This window comes from Lytechinus pictus, chromosome 19, assembly GCF_037042905.1.
Source record: "Lytechinus pictus isolate F3 Inbred chromosome 19, Lp3.0, whole genome shotgun sequence".
Taxonomy (NCBI): domain Eukaryota; kingdom Metazoa; phylum Echinodermata; class Echinoidea; order Temnopleuroida; family Toxopneustidae; genus Lytechinus; species Lytechinus pictus.
This window is the reverse complement of record NC_087263.1, coordinates 6,150,681-6,154,933: the sequence shown is the minus strand read 5'-3', so window position 1 is coordinate 6,154,933 and position 4,253 is coordinate 6,150,681.

The window sequence follows — 4,253 nt, the reverse complement described above, 5'->3', positions numbered from 1 at the left end:
TAGTATGACCTTTCCAGGATAGGAGGAAAATATTACATGTCAACACGAGGGACGGGAGTTATTGAAATATCAATATCAATAGTATTTTCTTTTCAATTTTAGGAACTGAAGATGTTACTTAAATGTGAAGGATCATAGTATCCACCTGCCTTATATACACACCTTAAACCCTGGATACAAGAGCCGATTGAATTATCCCTCAGGTGATACGATAGGAGGGGGCGTTTCACCAAACTTTTGATTGTGATTTGTCCTGACGAATTGTATCAGCTACAAATTCCAAGCATGTGATCGGATTTTACTTCAATTATTATTTATGAAAAGCTCTGTTAAATTATCATTTCGTTACTTGTTTGCGGGGGAGGCGGGGAAGGCCGCGCGCATTTGGCAACTCGGTAATAAGAAGTTTTATTAAAGTCTATAGTGACATGGGTACATAAGAAGGATGATTTTTATTTTGTCATGTGTCAGCATTTCCTTGTCCTTCGGAGATGACGTTAGGCGGTTAGTCATTTGGTACCTACCTCCCGACCCCACACAGTAAAAATGGTGTTTACTATTTGAACCTTACAACAGTCGTTTGAACATTTTATACGAGTGTTTAAAGTCTTAAACAACAAAGTTAGTTTTTTTATATCAAATTCTCAATAAATTAAGAATGGTTGTTTGAATTGTTAAACAACTACATGTAACTCTAAGGTTCATATTGCAAACAGTGTTGTATAACATGTTTAAAGGCATAATTTGCTGTGCATTCTTGGCAATTAGGTAAAATGTCATGACGTCACAAACAACTGTTGTATGAAGTACCCTTTTCGTGATTCAACCCACAAATTTGCTCTGAGCAAATCCTATCTAAATAAAGATAGTGAAAATCACTAATTTTTTAAACGATTTGCTCCCCATAGAATAAACATTCATCACTTGTTAGTAATCAAATTTCCTTTATATCAAAGGACAGTCCAACCACGCCCACCGCCACCCCTATCCCTATTGTGTTACCTTGGTCTTTAATATACGATTATGTAGCTTATAGAGATAAAATAAAATTCACTAACTACTAGTATTCGTTTCATGAAACACTTTCCAAAATAAAAATTTTCGTCACCTTTTTTTTCATCTTTTTTTATTTCAAAGGCAGTCCGACCACGCCCACCGCCACCCCTATCCCTCCAAAGTTACCCTGATCTTGAAGTTTCGATTCATCCTGAGTAATAAAGAGAATCCAAGGGAATGATGGAGTTTCCTCATCTCGTCTGAAGATAGAACATGCATCACCCCCAATTACTGGGCCTGATGAGACATACCGATATCATTTCCGAATTCTCATCTCGATGGTGCAATATCAATTTCATCAAATATGGTCTATAGGCAGGCGGATTAGGACGATTAATATCACGCTTTGATTGATTCCCTATTACTCACTGTATACGTCCCCGTGAGTAAGTGTAAAATGATCACGGTCCTTACGACATGATCATCCCAATTTTCGTAACGGTTTTTTTTGGGGCGATGTTACAGTCGCTACCTGTGTTCGATTTCGTTCATCATTGACCAATTCGATGACGTGGTAAAATGTAAATAACTCCATTTCTCGGTAGATTCAGTGATAGACATTTCATGCATATGTTTCTTGCATAGAGATCAGACGTACGTATTGTTAAACGAACCTAAAACTGGTAGCTGACTTTTGTAATGCGTACATTACGGTGAAATACCGGAATAATAAAAACGAAATGCTGGATTTTGTCAACTTAAAAGTACAACAAATTTTCCAGTCTTTATCTATGTACTTTTAATAATTCTTAGATTTTATAGGAAATCAAATTTGCATGGAGTAAAGCGAAGCTGAAACTCAAATTGATAAATTATTAATGATCAGTGTGATTAGTTTGTAATTCTATTTCATTTTCATTAATTTTATATATCTATTTTTAATGTTATGGGGTATGCATTTATGAAATTTGATATTGCACATTATCATGATCAATATAATGCATTGATTTCTCTTGACTGTGTAGCATGATGTAAATGTAATCAAAGCTCAATGAGTAAAGCTACCGTAATTGTGCATCAAGGTCCTAATAGCCTACGCAATAGTGATTGCTATTATTCAAATCAGTGAAGACAGGCAGAATATGTAAGTTCTGACAAATAGCCCACGGAGTATAGGTGACACTTTCAATTGGAAACGGTTTGATTGCTAGTGATTTTCAACACAAAGCAACTTTCATCAACCTCCCTCGTCTGTCATAGTAATCAATGCCATTACGATTCAGACCAAATCTATCCTGAAACATCTTTTATTCGCTCTTGAATACTTTCGTTCAAACGAACAGAGATGGAGATATTATTCTTGAAATGAAAACTGTTGATGCTCTCATGGTCGATCGCTTCTCTGTACTCCCCCTCCTCCCACCCACCCGTTTTTGGGGGGTTTAATAGAATAAACGAGTCTATTCTGTAAAGATTGGCCAATGCGCCGATGATTATTGGTGATGTGGGCGGTCGCGAACAGCCACCCGTCAGAATGACTTTTAAATTGTCTTGTGGAATAGACAACCCGGCCTCGCACCTGGGAGAAAGACAAGACATGATCGACTATCGAAAAGGGATTCCTTAGCTGGTGTAAGCAATGGATGGTTGCTTTAACCAGGGAGGTGGGAGTTTAGACCCCCACTTCCCTGCTTTAACTCTCGTGCCAATTCTCACGTATGAATTATCCCCATTATCGATTTATTCTTCACGCACATCGTCGACCGATCACAAGTTTGTTTTTAGCGTCCTATTGCGCTCGGGGGCTCCGCTTATGTTTAGATAACAAAAATCAATGTTGCCCTTTGCGGAAATTTCATGACTGACTATTTCATTAGCACCGGTGCCATTACATGTTATATTTAGTCCAAAGCACTTTTGCTTTGGGGATGGAAATGGATATATCAATAAAATCATTGTTCGGTTTGATATGCAAAGAAAATATTGTAGTAATTTTTGTATCTTTTTTTTTTAAAGGGCGATCAATATGGCAAAGGATACGGGCATATTTTGCAAGGCTTTCTTTGGTCACTTGTGCGTTTCACCAGCACCGATATGAAATCATAAATTTATTTAATATGAAACCTTAAAAATCTTTAAAAATACAAAACTCGGATAAATGTATGTATGTCTCTGAGTTATGTACATAAGCAGATAACTGTTATGACTTGAGGTACCTGCACCCAACAGTATATTTTTCCTAAATTATCTAATTTTTTCACTAACGCATGGATATGCGGGGGTGAATTATATGCCCCGCCCAAGATATAACGCTGGATTTTAAATTACGTTCGGTATGACCCATAATTGGTCATTTTTTTGTATTGTATCATATATGCAAATATACACATCTGTGTATTCTGATCCAGGGGCGTATGTTTACAAGATAAGGAATCAAAAGTACACATTAGTCATCAGAAGTCATTGGAGTCACGTTTTGTTAAGTATCATAATCTTACAGTCATCAAAAGAAGAGGAGTTTTGTGTGTGTGCGCCGCGCGTCAGTTGAAAAAGTCTTCTCTTGGGTTGGTGATAACGAAATTACTATTAAACATACAAACGTAAAGACTCCATATAACTAATGCAATCGAAAGCGCCGGTTCTACAGATGAAAAGGTGATTCCTTATCAAAAGGCATTATTTTATATACATACGGGTAGTGCGATAGCATCTACGGCTTGTGATAAAACCATAATTAATGCTACAATTTGTGTTGATCGGTTATTGAACTTCCAATATATTTTACCTTTGGTGGAAATAATGAAAAAAGGTGGCACTCACTGATTTTCTCAATGATAGTTACTTGGAATGAATCGTTATTTGGATGAAGGGATGTGTAGGTGTTGAAGATAGCGTCGTTTGAAACACTTTAACGTATTTACTGATGTCGTTATACAAAGCTTAAGATTTCATTCTAAGAAGAGGAACGCAATGGTCTCGACCGATTTTCATATTTAATTTTAGAAAATATTAAAAAGTAATGAATAAAAAAACGATGATATATCTTATGAAATTGTAAGGAGTTGCAACACCTCTCACCCCCCCCCCCCCACCTCGTCCTCCCACCCTCTTCTCTCTCCCAAACTCTTTTCTTGATACACACTTTTTTATATACCATACTTTTATGTATATCAGAAGGAGAAAAAGTAATCATATCCTCTAACAACTTATCATAATGTAAGATAAAACCATGGAGCTATTAGCTCCATGGTAAAACC